We start from the raw sequence: 15,009 nt of genomic DNA, 5'->3' as shown, positions 1-15,009 counted from the left end.
GAGGGAGAGAGAGAGAGACGCCACTTGAATGCAGAGGCCTACCCTCTGGCCGCCACACAGTCTCCTCGGGCAGCAGAATTGAATTGAATTGACTTTATTTCTTAAAGACAGATGGTTTACTGCAACATTTAACTGCTCCAACTAAAATAGATGAAATGAGCATTGCTGATAATCTCAAAGTAATGCAGTAACATTTAGAACCAAAGCCTTTGTTGATTGCAGAATGCTTTAGGTCTCATAAGCAAAATCAAAATGAAGGGGAGTCCATTTCAGCATAAGTGGCTGAATTGAACAAGTTTTCTGAGCATTGTCAGTTCAGTGATAGGGTTCATGATATACTGAGAGATCGTTTAGTTTGTGGAATTGATGCGCCATCAATAACTCACGCTGAGACTTAGGAAGTGAGATATCGGCTTTTATTGACTGAAGAACAACACTACATCCTGAGAAAATGAGGGAGAGCAGCAGGCCACAGTCGCCTTTATACAGGGGTCTGTGGGAGGAGCCACAGGGCAGTCAGCAGGGTCTGTGGGAGGAGCCACAGGAGCAGTCAGACAGGTATATCTAGTTCACCACATTCACCCCCCCTTTGTTTAAAAAAAAATCCCCAAGCATATTTACAGGTTAAGTCTATCAGGTGGTCGAATCGTTCGCTGCGATCTACGTAGCTCCGGCTGCAATTGCACAGGAGCTGGAGGTGATGACGGCACAGGTGCCGGAGGTGGTGTTTGCTCCGGAGGCGGAGAGTGGGTTGGTTCTGTCCCAACAGGAGGTGTCAGGGATCCCTCGCGTGTGAGCGAGGTCCCTGGAATAGACGCGTACGGGATGCCCGGTACATGAGCGTCGTGAGGAGTCTGTGTGGGGCACGGTGCGTGCGGAGTCACCTCGGGTACAGGGCGCATAGTTACCGTGGAATGCTCGGGGTAGTGGTCTGCTGCTCCGGCGGGCGCCAGGTCGCGGACAGAGACCGTGTCCTCCCGCCCATCAGGCAAGACCACGTAGGCATACTGGGGATTAGCATGCAGGAGGTGAACCTTCTCGACCAGCGGTGAGTACTTATTACTCCTCGCATGTTTACGTAGCAGCACTGGCCCCGGGGACGTCAGCCAAACTGGCAGGGTGGTCCCAGTGACAGACTTCCTGGGAAAAGAGAATAAGCGTTCGTGAGGGGTGGCATTAGTGGACGTACACAACAGGGAGCGGATAGAGTGGAGTGCCTCAGGGAGGACCTCCTGCCATCGGGAGACCGGCAACCCTTTTGACTTAAGGGCTAAAAGTATGGCCTTCCACACCGTGGCATTCTCCCTCTCCACCTGGCCATTCCCCCGGGGATTATAACTCGTGGTGCGACTAGTAGCAATGCCCCTAGCAAGCAGGAACCGGCGCAACTCGTCACTCATAAAGGAGGACCCTCTATCACTGTGGACATAGCAGGGATATCCGAACAGAGTGAAGAGCTGGCGCAGGACTTTTATGACTGATGTGGTAGTAGTGTCGGGGCAGGGAACGGCAAAGGGGAATCGCGAGTACTCGTCAATAATACTGAGAAAGTAGACATTGCGGTCGGTGGAGGGAAGGGGGCCCTTAAAGTCAATACTCAGTCGCTCAAAAGGGCGGGTGGCCTTGACAAGCTGCGCAGTGTCAGGACGGTAGAAGTGCGGTTTGCACTCAGCGCAGATCTGGCAGTCCCTGGTCATCGTCCTGATGTCCTCCAGGGAGTACGGCAGGTTCCGGGCTTTAATGAAATGATAAAACCGGGTGACCCCCGGGTGGCAAAGTTGGGCATGAAGGGCATACAGCTGGTCGAGCTGGGCACTAGCACACGGTCCCCGGGATAGGGCATCAGAGGGTTCATTGTGCCTGCCAGGCCGGTACAGGATATCGTAATTGTAGGTGGAGAGTTCTATTCTCCATCGCAAAATTTTATCATTTTTGATTTTGCCCCGCTGTTGGTTGCTGAACATGAACGCAACCGAGCGCTGGTCGGTCAGCAAGGTGAACCTTCTGCCGGCGAGATAGTGCCTCCAGTGCCTAATAGCTTCCACTATGGCTTGGGCTTCTTTCTCCACCGCGGAGTGCCGAAGTTCAGAGCCTTGAAGGGTACGAGAAAAAAACGCCACTGGCCTGCCTTCCTGATTGAGGGTAGCAGCCAGCGCGACGTCAGAGGCGTCACTCTCTACTTGGAAGGGAATGGTCTCGTCTACCGCATGCATCGTTGCTTTGGCAATGTCCCCTTTAATGCAGCTGAAGGCCGCGCGGGCCTCGGCAGAGAGGGGAAAGGTGGTAGACTTGACCAGGGGGCGGGCCTTGTCTGCGTAATGGGGAACCCATTGGGCGTAATAGGAAAAAAAACCCAGGCACCGCCGGAGGGCCTTGAGAGTAGTGGGAAGAGGGAGTTCTAACAGGGGGCGCATACGGTCGGGGTCAGGGCCAATGACCCCGTTCTCCACGACATACCCAAGGATAGCGAGTCGTGTGGTTCTGAACACACACTTGTCCTTGGTATAAGTGAGGTTCAAAGCATCGGCCACTTGGAAAAAGCGTTGGAGATTGGCGTCATGATCCGACCAGTCGCGACCACAGATGGTGATGTTATCTAGATAGGGAAATGTGGCCGTCAGTTTGTACTGGTCCACCATCCGGTCCATCTCCCTCTGGAAGACTGAGACCCCATTTGTGACACCAAATGGGACGCGCAGAAAGTGATAGAGCCTGCCACCCGCCTCGAAGGCGGTGTAGGGGCGGTCCTCTGGGCGGATGGGGAGCTGGTGATAAGCGGATTTCAGATCAATTGTCGAGTACACCTTGTACTGAGCTATCTGGTTGACCATATCCGCGATGCGGGGTAGGGGGTACGCGTCAAGCTGCGTGAATCTATTGATGGTCTGGCTGTAGTCCACAACCATCCTATTTTTCTGCCCAGTCCGAACAACGACCACCTGGGACCGCCATGGGCTTGTGCTCGGCTCAATGATCCCCTCCCTGAGCAGCCGCTGCACCTCTGAATGAATAAAGGCCCTGTCCCCCGCACTGTACCTCCTACTTTTAGTTGCCACAGGTTTACAGTCGGGGGTCAGGTTGGTGAACAGCGATGGGGGAGGGATCTTGAGGGTGGAGAGGTTGCAAATAGTGTCAGCAGCACAGCTATCGGCATGGTGCTGGGCGGGATGTGTGGTTCGGTGTGTATGTGCGTGTGGTAACGGAGTATATGGCGAAGTCCCACCAAACTGAGGATTCCTGACAGTGAGTGGTGGGAGGGGCCCGTCATATGCCATAGTCACACTTTCGAGGTGGCTCTGGAAGTCCAGCCCCAATAGCACAGGGGCGCACAGTCGAGGCATGACCAGTAGCGCAAAGTTCCGATATTCTGTGCCCTGCACCACCAATGTCGCTACACAACCCACCCGGATGTCCGTGGAATGCGACCCAGAAGCCAAGGTGATCTTCTGACGTACCGGCCGTGTCACGAGTCCACAGCGTTTCACTGTGGCCGGGTCAATAAAACTCTCAGTGCTGCCCGTGTCAAACAGGCAGCTAGTCCTGTGCCCCTCCACCAGGATGTCCATCATCGACCTTGCGAGCTGGTGTGGGGCGCTTTGGTCGAGGGTCACGGAAGCCAGCGTTGAACGGGGCGTGTCGGGGGCGGGGCCTGGTGACGCCGGCAAAGATGGCCGCTCACATCCGGGCATGCAAGATGGTGAGTCGGGGGCGGGGCCTGGTGACGCCGGCAAAGATGGTTGTCCACATCCGGTCATGCAAAATGGCGGCCCCCAGGTCTCAGACGCAGCGCTGCTCGACCCCGGACGCAGTTTAGTCTTACATACCTTGGCGAAATGGCCCTTCTTCCCACAGCTGGAACAAGTCGCTTCGCGAGCCGGGCAGCTGTTTCTGGGATGTTTCGGAAGCCCACAAAAGTAACAGAGTTTTATACCTGGCGAATTCGAGGGGTTCGAGATACCGCGACTGGCAGCGGCGTTGGCGAATTCGCTCGGAACCGGGGAATCGCGCGGCTGGACCTCTTCGGCGTACAGCTGCGCAGCCTCTATCGTATTGGCCGTCTCTATCGCGGAGCGTAAGGTAAGATCAGCTTTTTCCAGCAGCCGCTGGCGTATACACACTGACCGGACCCCAGTCACAAAAGCGTCTCGGACCAAGAGTTCCGTATGCTGTTCCGCTGTGAGCGCTTGGCAGTCACAAGTCCGCGCGAGTGCCTGTAGAGCTCGGAGAAATTCAGCAGTCGACTCCGTAGGCCGCTGTTTTCGTGTTGCCAAGCGGTGCCGTGCATAAACTGGATTTACTGGCCGCAGGTACTGTCTTTTGAGGGCGGCAAGCGCCTCCTCGTAGGTGGATATGTCCCTGATGAACGAATAAACTTTTGGGGCGACCCTCGAGAGGAGAAGTCTGTGCCGAACAGCCGAGTCGGTGGCACGAACCTCCTCTAAGTACGATTGGAAGCACACCAGCCAGTGTTCAAAGGCAAGAGCTGCTCCAGGGTCTTGGGGGTCCAAGTCCAGGCGTTCTGGGCGTAAAACAGTTTCCATGTTGTAACTTTCAGTCAATAAAATTGATGCGCCATCAATAACTCACGCTGAGACTTAGGAAGTGAGATATCGGCTTTTATTGACTGAAGAACAACACTACATCCTGGGAAAATGAGGGAGAGCAGCAGGCCACAGTCGCCTTTATACAGGGGTCTGTGGGAGGAGCCACAGGGCAGTCAGCAGGGTCTGTGGGAGGAGCCACAGGAGCAGTCAGACAGGTATATCTAGTTCACCACAGGAATCCTACGAGAAAATATTCAACAGCAGCTCCTAACTGAAACATAACTTACATTTAACAGAGCAGTTGAAATCATTGTTTCAATGGAAACCACAGCCAGAGATGCAATTGAGTTGGTCAGGAATGAAAGTGAGCATGAACAAAATTGCAAAGTATAAGCAGAAACCAGCCTGGCCGTACAGTCCTGATGAAGGGTCTCAGCCTGAAAAGTCGACTGTTTACTCTTTTCCATAGATCATGCCTGCCTTGTTGAGTTCTTCTAGCATTTTGTGTGAGTTTCTTGGATTTACAGCATCTGCAGATTTTCTCATGTTTGTAGCCATACAAATTGTGTTACCATTGTGACAGGGGCTCACTTACAACAGGTTTAAGGGTAAAACTTGCCAAAAGTTCATATGGTTCATATACAAAGAGTATATTGGGCAGACAAAAAAGAAGTGGACTATTCAGAGAAAAGTAAAAGATAAAAAGTTAATGTGCAGTTTCACAAAGATCACCAGTCTGCATGCTGTTGATGAAAAATCTAATAATGAAAGTGACACAGGACTATGTAGCCTTGAGATTTACAATATGAAAACTGGCAAATAGACAAGCAAATAAAAACACAAAATGCTGGCAGAACTCAGCAGGCCAGACAGCATCTATGGGAGGAGGTAGTGACGACGTTTCGGGCCAAAACCCTTCATCAGGAGTGAAGTAACATGGGATGGTCGGGGGTGGGGGGGATAAGGAGTGGGGGGAGGGATGAAGTAGAGAGCTGGGAAGTGATAGGCTGGAGGGAAATGGACTAGGGGGAAGGTGGAGAATTACGAGAAATAAAAGAGAAAGAAAGGTAGGGCTGGGGGGGAGATTATAGTAAGGGGGTAAAAAGAGAGAGAAAGAGAACCAGACTAAAATTATAGATAGGGATAGGGTAAGGGGGGGGCAGGGGTATCAACGGAGGTCAGTGAGTTGAATGTTCATGCCGGCAGGTAGGAGGCTACCTAGGTGGGAGATAAGGTATTGCTCCATCAACCTGCATGTGGCCTCATCTTGATGGTAGAGGAGGCCATGGACAGACATATCGGAGTGGGAGTGATCTGTGGAATTGGAGATCCCGCCACTGCTGGAGGACTGAGCGCCGGTGTTCGGCAAAACTGTCTCCCAGTCTGTGGCGGGTCTCCCCAATGTATAAATGGCCACATCGGGAGCACCGGATACAGTATATCACCCCAGTTGACTCGCAGATGAAGTGGTGCCTCACCTGAAAGGACTGTCTGGGGCCTAGGATGGTGGTGAGGGAAGAAGTGTGGGGGCAGGTGTAGCACTTCTTCCTTTTGCAGAGATAAGTGCCTGGAGGGAGGTCGGTGGGGGGGGATGAATGGACAAGGGAGTCATGTAGGGAGCGATCCCTGCGGAAAGCCAAGAGTGGGGGGGAGGGGAAGATGTGGCTGGTGGTGGGATCCCGTAGGAGGTGGCAGAAGTTACGGAGGATTATACCTTATCTCCCGCCTAGGTAGCCTCCTACCTGCCGGCATGAACATTCAACTCACAGATCTCCGTTGATACCCCTGCCCCCCCCCCCCCCCTTACCCCATCCCTATCTATAATTTTAGTCTGGTTCTCTTTCTCTCTCTTTTCCCCCCTCACTATAATCTCCCCCCAGCCCTACCTTTCTTTCTCTTTTATTTCCCATAATTCTCCACCTTCCCCCAGCCCATTTCCCTCCTGCCTATCACTTCCCAGCTCTCTACTTCATCCCTCCCCCCACTTCTTATTCCCCCCTCAACCATCCCATGTTACTTCACTCCTGATGAAGGGTTTTGGCCCGAAATGTCGTCACAACCTCTTCCCATAGATGCTGTCTGGCCTGCTGAGTTCTGCCGCATTTTGTGTTTTTATTTATTTCCAGCATCTGCAGATTCACTCGTGTTGCAATAGACAAGCAATATGGCTTACACCAGAGTGAACAGCAAATTAATTAAAACAGAATTAGACACTGGTTCAGCTGTTTCAGTCATTCCACAAAATGAGTTTGAATGGCATTTCAAAGACATTGAACTGAAGCCTACACATCTTTAAGAACTTTTACTGGAGAAAAGTTAATTCCTGTGGGAGTGACATTTGTAACAGTGGAATACAACAACAAACAAGTCACACTGAGCTTGGAGGGACGGGAGGGACAGTATTGTTGGGCTGAGAGAACTACAACTTTATTGGAGATCCATCTACCATTCCATGCAATGAAGCCAATTGAAAGAAATTTAAAAAGGTGCTGGATGATGCCACAGCTACCTCCATGCTGAACACCATGAACTGTTGCTTAACAGAGGGAACACCCGTGTTGGTGCCAACCTCTGTGTCTCTGGTTGGAAAGCATATTGGACCAAGGAAGAACCATACTGCTCAAAAGAATCGTGAAAGTGACGAAAACAGTGGGTCAACTGCAACTGCAACAGTTTTTGAAAGCAACATATCTGAGAAAGCTTTCTGATATGTCAAGCAATTACTTTCAAAATGTAGCTTGGTTTTAAGCTGGAAGACTGTTAAGGGAGCTTTGGAAACGTTGCAAATGTTCGGCTCTTCTGAGTACAAAGATATAGAATCGACTCTGTGTGCATTAACGTTACTGCATGAACTTCAAATGGGAGACAAAAAGTTGCTTGTAAAAGTAGATGCAAAGACCAAAGTGCAGCTGAATGAATAGAAGGGCAAAAAGAAAGACGGCACTGGAGATACAAAAACAGAACTTGTCAGATGATGTTGTGTGTGAGGAAACCAAGAGAAGAGATCAGATTGTAAAGGGAGCAATAAAAGGATTAATAAGAGAATACACCCATGAACTACATGCACCTTCCCACAATCAAGTTGCACAAAATACAACCTAGAAGAAAAAGGAAGAAGAAAGGTGGCTACCACTGTCAGACCCACTTCCTACAGTCTCAGTCAATTCCTACAACTATCACAAAGGAGGCCCAGAATCTGAGATAGTTTCACAGCCACCAGTCTCACCTGCCAAGCAGAGTGACCCCCCCCCCCCAACTGGGAAAGACAGTATCTCACAAGAGTAAGAAAGCCTCCACAGTGATTAAATCTTCAGCCTAAATGGGATAATTTAAAATTTATTATGCTGTGGCTGTCTGATTGCAGAAGGAAGTCAGAAGCCTGAGGGCACACTGTTACGTACATGCAACCCTGTAAAAGTATCAGCAGCAATAGAACACACCTAGAGTCTGGTTTTGCTGTTGACAAAACACTACTTTATTAGTAACTACATAATATAGTAACTTAAACCAGGTAAATCTCGAATTAACGGTAGTGTAAATAAAGTTCCCAAACTTATTCAAGCTCAGGTGGCAAGAGTTAAAGTCTTACGATGGTATGTAAGAAAAGTTCAGTTCAAATGCACAGGTTAATTAATGTGAGATATTTGTAATCCAAAGTCGAATGTTGTGAGAAGGCAATTACATAGATGCTGCCTGGCCTGCTGCGTTCCACCAGCATTTTCTGTGCGTTGCTTGAATTTCCAGCATCTGCAGTTTTCCTCGTGTTTATATTGATATTCCACAGATTGTTCCACTCCACACACAAAGTATCACTGACAGTGATCTTCAATAAATATCCTTTCAACACAAGTGGTACCACACCCGAATTCAGCTACAAGACATCCCAAAGTGGTGGCCACAGGATACTCAAACAGAATCCACATATGGCTTATCACAAAGGGGACCATCTTCAAGGGAACCACCACCCAGGCAAGGGTCGACACACTGGTTGATTCCACAAGATTACCCCAATCACACACAATGTGATAGCCACTTATCCAGTTCCACAACATACAAAATAACTCCAACAGGGGTGCCTTTCTTCAGTGAACTACCACACCCAGATAAAGGGTAAACACACACGTGGTATTCACAAAGGTTTTCCCCTCACTAGAAAACCCATTCCTGTGGAGTAACTAAGTGACAATCACACTTTTGTAGCCAAATGGAAACAAACTCACCCTTACGGGCTACTTAGAGAGAGAGTCCAAACAGTGATCTCTTTGTCACTAGGTTTCCTTCTGTCTCAAATCTTCCTCTCCTCTCCTCTGTTCTTTTCTCTGCAAACTTCTAGTTGCAGCAAACTTGTGAGAGTCATTTATCAATGCTCTGGATCGATCTCAACTCACCCCTTTTGGGCTGCTGAAAGTTTAAACCAGCAACGAATTACTGGTGTCTTCCATTGACTGAATCCATCTTCACTCTAACTGTGTATGTTTGTGTTTCTGTGACTGTCCTTGTAAAAAGTAAACAAGCTGCAGAGGAACAATAACATTAATTGTCCATCAAATAACTCCACCTCTCTCCCTCTCTGGAGCAGCTCAAACAGTGTCCAAAAGTCAGTCTCATTCTCCCGGCATTTTAAAGTGACAGTCCGCAGAAAAAATGAACCCTAGGGGAACATAACAACACATTCAGCAATTCAGGAGCAGTTTCTTTCCATCTGCCATCCAATTGCTATATGGACATTGAACACTACCTCACTACTTTTTTATTTCTGTTTTTTACACTACTTACTTTAATTTAACTAATATATATATTAATTCAATTTTTTCTCTATATTTATTTATCATATATTTCATTGTACTGTTGCTGTGAAGTTAACACATTTCAGGACATATGCTGGTGACATTAAACCTGATTCTGATATAGTAGTTGTACTATGTAACATACTGTGTTGTGGGAGTACATGGAAGATCGAAAGCAGCGAGCTGGTTGCTGGTTGTGTGCCCAGGGATCCGAGTTCTTTGGGCACAAAGCTCAGAAAAAGCAACACAACAGACTTTTAACATCATAAATCAGCGAGTTGTTTTGTTACGTTTCCCCTCTTGCTGTAAAATGAACACACCTCTTTTTCCCTTATTAGGGAGAGAAGAGAACCTGTGGTATGTTAAATACTGGGTGCACAAGTAGTCTTTGTGGTACTGCAAGTCTGTAACTTTATTGATGCTTTGCTGCATGCTTGAGTGCTCAGTGAGGAGTGCTGATGCTTTTTTTGTGGTGGTGGGGTCATTGCTTTTGCTGCTGCTTATGCCTGGGAGGGGGGAGTTGGGGGATTTTAGAGTTCTAACATTTAACTGTCATTAATTCTTTGGTGCACTCCTCTGTTTTCATGGATGTTTGCAAAGATAAAGAATTTCAGGATGTATATTGTATACTTTTCTCTGACATTAAATTTACTTATTGAATACCGTGTGCATATATAGTTGAATTGCATTTATATTGTTGGAGTTTATAGGTTAGCAGGGGAGAGTGTTGTGTATTTAATATTTAAGTAATATTTGAGTAATCTTGTGTGATACACGCAAGATTGGAGAGTATGCCTTATGAAAATAGGTTGAGTGAACTCGGCCTTTTCTCCTTGGAGCGATGGAGGATGAGAGGTGACCTGATAGAGATGTATAAGATGATGAGAGGCATTGATCATATGGATAGTCAGAGGCTTTTTCCCAGGGCTGAAATAGCTAACACAAGAGGGCACAGTTTTAAGGTGCTTGGAAGCTGGTACATAGGAGATGTCAGGGGTAAGTTTTTTTTTTACACAGAGAGTGGTGAGTGCGTGGAATGGGCTGCCAGCGACAGTGGTTGAGGCAGATACAATCCGGACCTTTAAGAGACTCCTGGATAGATGCATGGAGCTTAGAAAAGTAGAGGGCTATGGACAACCCTAGGTCATTTCTAAAGTAAGGACATGTTTGATACAGCTTTGTGGGCCAAATGGCCTGTATTATGCTGTAGGCTTTCTATGTTTCTATTATGAGTATTATGTAAAAATGTGAATTGCATACATCATCATGGTAACATGCCAAAAGTAAGTACAATGTTAGACCCGCATTTGCAGATTCCCATGTCTTCCTTTGAATTAGTTTAATGCTTTGAATTTACACTAAGCATACAGCCTTGTGGTGCACCTGTGCTGGTGGAAATTATGGAGGAGATGTTGTCAGGAGGATACAGGTCTTGGGCAGTCTGTGCTTTGAACTCTGAGTTCACGTTATGGTGTGTTTCTGGTTTCTAGTTGCTCCTTTTGTATTGTTGCTATTTTGGGTGATTTTGAATCAGAGCAGCCTGCAGATAATGAACACTGAGCTGAACTGAATATGCCTGGAATCTTTCATTTTGTGCCTGGCTGTGGGGAAGATGAATCTCAGAGTTGTATACTCCATGCACACTTGAATAATAAATGTACTTTGATCTGAATCTTTTTAATTTTAATCTTTGAGATGTTGCTGCCAATTCAAACTGATGGGGGTCTGCAAGTGAGGAAATCAAGGATCCAATTGCACAGTAGATATTGTGGCCAAGGAAAACGAGACAGTCATAGATGAGAGATACAGGGAGGTAGTCACACCTAGGCTGCCAGAAGCAGGTCATTGGGTGACAGTCGGGGGGGGAAAGCGAAGGTGAGTAGACAGGTAGTGCAGAGCAGGGACAACCAACCAGGTGTGAGCCACAGTGGCAGGGCCTCTGGCACTGAGTCTGACCCTGTGGTGCAGGTGTCATAAGGGGACATGAGACTGGACCCAAGCGCAGGACACAGGCACTGAAGTACTAGGGGCAGGACAGGAACAACGAAACGATAGACAAGATGTGCAGACTATGGCGTGCATGAGGGACATGGCATTTAAGGTGATTCTGGGGTTCGGAGAGAGTCTTGGAGTTCTCTGGGCAGGATCCCAGAGTTCTCTTGGCAGGTGGCATAACTCCTGGGCAGGGCCCAGACCTCCCAGGCAGAAACACAGGGGCCTGGGCAAGTCACAGGGCACAACCCATCAGAGGTGAGGGATAGGAAGGGAGCTCAATCCAGAGTGGCTGCCAGACTTACTCACAGAACTCTTCTTTACATTGAGTACTCCCAGCCAGAACAACCCCCCAACTCTACTCAGTCCCAGAGCCCCTTAAATACACTGCCAGCCGATGGGCATCAGGTGCACCTCCTTGAGCCTAAACGAGCCAAGATGATCCACAAGCGTGACTAATTGGGCTCAAGGGCGAAACAAGGGATGGCTACAAGACCCAGAGTCTGGAGACTGCGGACCGGATCAAGAACCGGAATGCGGGCTCCGGACTGAACCATAACAGAAGGATGGGACAGAGAAGAGGAGAACTGTCGTCATTGGAGACTCTATAGTCAGGGGAGCAGACAGGAGATTTTGCGGATGTGAGAAGGACACCCGCATAGTTTGTTGCCTCCCGGGTGCCAGGGTCTGTGATGTCTCTGACCGGGAGCATGACATCCTGGTACGAGAGGGAAAGCAACCAGAAGTCATGATACATGTTGGTACCAACGACATAGGCAGGAAGAGGGACGAGGTTCTGAAGTGTAAGTTTCGGGAACTAGGCAGAAGGCTGAAGAGCAGGACCTCAAAGGTGGCGTTCTCAGGATTGTTGCCAGTGCTACGTGATAGTGATGGTAAGAATTGGAGGAGATGGCAGTTGAATGCGTGGCTAAGGAGTTGGTGCAGGGGACAGGGCTTTAGATTTTTGGATCATTGGGATCTCTTCTGGGGAAGGTGGGACCTGTACAGATTGGATGGGTTGCACCTGAACTCGAGGGGGAGCAATATCCTTGCAGTTAGGTTTGCTAGGATGGTTCAGGAGTGTTTGAACTAATTTGCAAGGGGGATGGGACCCGGAGCGATACAGCAGTGAAAGAAGTGCATGGAGTAAAGCCAGATCTAACATATAGAGAGGCTTTGAGGAAAGAGAAGCAGAATAAAGGGTGTAAAGGTAGTAAGGTAGAAGGGCTAAAGTGTGTGTACTTCAATGCAAGAAGCATCAGGAACAAAGGTGATGAACTGAGAGCTTGGATACATACATGGAATTATGATGTAGTGGCTATAACAGAGACTTGGCTGGTACCAGGGCAGGAATGGATTCTCAATATTCCTGGATTTCAGTGCTTTAAAAGGGATAGAGAGGGGGGGGGAAGGGGAGGAAGGGTGGCATTACATGTCAGGGATACTATTACATCTACAGAAAGGGTGGGTAATGTAGCAGGATCCTCTTTTGAGTCAGTATGGGTGGAAGTCAGGAACAAGAAGGGAGCAGTTACTCTACTGGGGGTATTCTATAGGCCCCCTGGTAGCAGCAGAGATACCGAGGAGCAGATTAGGAGTCAGATTTTGGAAAGGTGCAAAAATAACAGGGTTGTTATCATGGGTGACTTTAACTTCCCTAATATTGATTGACACCTGATTAGTTCCAAGGGTTTAGATGGGGCAGAGTTTGTTAAGTGTGTCCAGGATGGATTCCTGTCACAGTATGTTGACAGGCTGACTAGGGGGAATGCCATACTAGATCTAGTATTAGGTAATGAACCGGGTCAGGTCACAGATCTGTCAGTGGGTGAGCATCTGAGGGACAGTGACCACCGCTCCCTGGCCTTTAGCATTATCATGGCAAAGGATAAAATCAGAGAGGACAGGAAAATTTTTAATTGGGGAAGGGCAAATTATGAGGCTATAAGGCTAGAACTTGCGGGTGTGAATTGGGATGATGTTTTTGCATGGAAATGTACTATGGACATGTGGTCGATGTTCAGGGATCTCTTGCAGGATGTTAAGGATAAATTTGTCCCGGTGAGGAAGATAAAGAATGGTAGGGTGAAGGGACCATGGGTGACAAGTGAGGTGGAAAATCTAGTCAGGTGGAAGAAGGCAGCATACATGAGGTTTAGGAAGCAAGGATCAGATGGGTCTATTGAGGAATATAGGGTAGCAAGAAAGGAGCTTAAGAAGGGGCTGAGAAGAGCAAGAAGGGGGCATGAGAAGGCCTTGGCAAGTAGGGTAAAGGAAACCCCCCAAGGCATTCTTCAATTATGTGAAGAACAAAAGGATAACAGGAGTGAAGGTAGGACCGATCAGAGATAAGAGTGGGAAGATGTGCCTGGAGGCTGTGGAAGTGAGCAAGGTCCTCAATGAATACTTCTCTTCTGTATTCACCAATGAGAAGGAACTTGATGACGGTGAGGACAATATGAGTGAGGTTGATGTTCTGGAGCATGTTGATATTAAGGGAGAGGAGGTGTTGGAGTTGTTAAAATACATTAGGACAGATAAGTCTCTGGGGCATGATGGAATATTCCCCAGGCTGCTCCATGAGGCAAGGGAAGAGATTGCTGAGCCTCTGACTAGGATCTTTATGTCCTTGTTGTCCACAGGAATGGTACCAGAGGATTGGAGGGAGGCGAATGTTGTCCCCTTGTTTAGAAAAAGGTAGTGGGGATAGTCCGGGTAATTATAGACCAGCGAGCCTTACGTCTGTGGTGGGAAAGCTGTTGGAAAAGATTCTTAGAGATAGGATCTATGGGCATTTAGAGAATCATGGTCTGATCAGGGATAGTCAGCATGGCTTTGTGAAGGGCAGATCATGCCTAACAAGCCTGATGGAGTTCTTTGAGGAGGTGACCAGGCATCTAGATAAGGGTAGTGCAGTGGATGTGACCTACATGGATTTTAGTAAGGCATTTGACAAGGTCCCACATGGTAGGCCTATTCAGAAAGTCAGAAGGCATGGAATCCAGGGATGTTTGGCCAGGTGGATTCAGAATTGGCTTGCCTACAGAAGGCAGAGGGTCGTGGTGGAGGGAGTACATTCAGATTGGAGGGTTGTGACTGGTGGTGTCCCACAAGGATCTGTTCTGGGACCTCTACTTTTTGTGATTTTTATTAACAACCTGGATGTGGGGGTAGAAGGGTGGGTTGACAAGTTTGCAGACAACACAAAGGTTGGTGGTGTTGTAGATAGTGTAGAGGATTGTCGAAGATTGCAGAGAGACATTGATAGGATGCAGAAGTGGGCTGAGAAGTGGCAGATGGTGATCAACCCGGAGAAGTGTGAGGTGGTACACTTTGGAAGGACAAACTCCAAGGCAGAGTACAAAGTAAATGGCAGGATACTTGGTAGTGTGGAGGAGCAGAGGGATCTGGGGGTACATGTCCACAGATCCCTGAAAGTTGCCTCACAGGTAGATAGGGTAGTTAAGAAAGCTTATGGGGTGTTAGCTTTCATAAGTCAAGGGATAGAGTTTAAGAGACGCGATGTAATGATGCAGCTCTATAAAACTCTGGTTAGGCTGTTCTGGTCACCTCACTATAGGAAGGATGTGGAAGCATTGGAAAGGGTACAGAGGAGATTTACGAGGATGCTGCCTGGTTTAGAGAGTATGGATTATGATCAGAGATTAAGGGAGCTAGGGCTTTAC

Source organism: Hemitrygon akajei, chromosome 16 (assembly GCF_048418815.1).
Source record: "Hemitrygon akajei chromosome 16, sHemAka1.3, whole genome shotgun sequence".
NCBI lineage: Eukaryota > Metazoa > Chordata > Chondrichthyes > Myliobatiformes > Dasyatidae > Hemitrygon > Hemitrygon akajei.
The sequence above is the reverse complement of the archived record's forward strand: the minus strand, read 5'-3'. Positions refer to the sequence as shown.